The sequence below is a fragment of the Triticum dicoccoides genome, unplaced genomic scaffold (genome assembly GCF_002162155.2).
Source record: "Triticum dicoccoides isolate Atlit2015 ecotype Zavitan unplaced genomic scaffold, WEW_v2.0 scaffold84484, whole genome shotgun sequence".
NCBI classification, from domain to species: Eukaryota; Viridiplantae; Streptophyta; class Magnoliopsida; order Poales; family Poaceae; genus Triticum; species Triticum dicoccoides.
In genome coordinates, this window is record NW_021304434.1 from 20,412 (window position 1) to 21,041 (window position 630).

The window sequence follows — 630 nt, forward strand, 5'->3', positions numbered from 1 at the left end:
GGTCGGAGGCGGTGGGTGAGGAGGACGGCGAGGTCGGCGGTGGGTGGGAGAGGACTGGATCGGGAGGGGGGCGGGTACGGGGAGGAGGTGGTGGCGGCGGCAGGGAGATTGGGAGCAGGGGGAGGGGTGCGTTGGGGGATCTGATCTAGGGTTTGGGCTGCCGGGGGGTATCTTTTTTTCTTTTTTTCTGTGGATAGATGGATGGATGGATGTGGGATGGAGATATGGATGGATGGATGGATGGGCGCCATGTCATCGATCCGTGGGAAGAGTTTTGATTGGTTCAAAAAATTAGTGATTTAAAATAGTTTTCGAGTACTAAAAATAGAGGGATTTTGTGAAGTAGCTATCAAAACTATTTTAAAAAAGGGCATCACACAAATTTTCGCACAAGTTAGACCACATTTTATGGATGAGCACCAATTTATATGCATTTCTGATCTTTCTATCTATTTTTAATCATTTTTTGAGTGCTCAAAAATAGTTTTTTTGTGAAGGACCTACCATATATTTGTTGCAAAATTGGACCAAATCAGTTTTATAAAGTATTAGGCCGTATTTAATCTAGAATTGACCAAATGGTTGGGTGTCAAGAGTTTTGATGCACCTCTCGTGGAAAAGACAACTTTT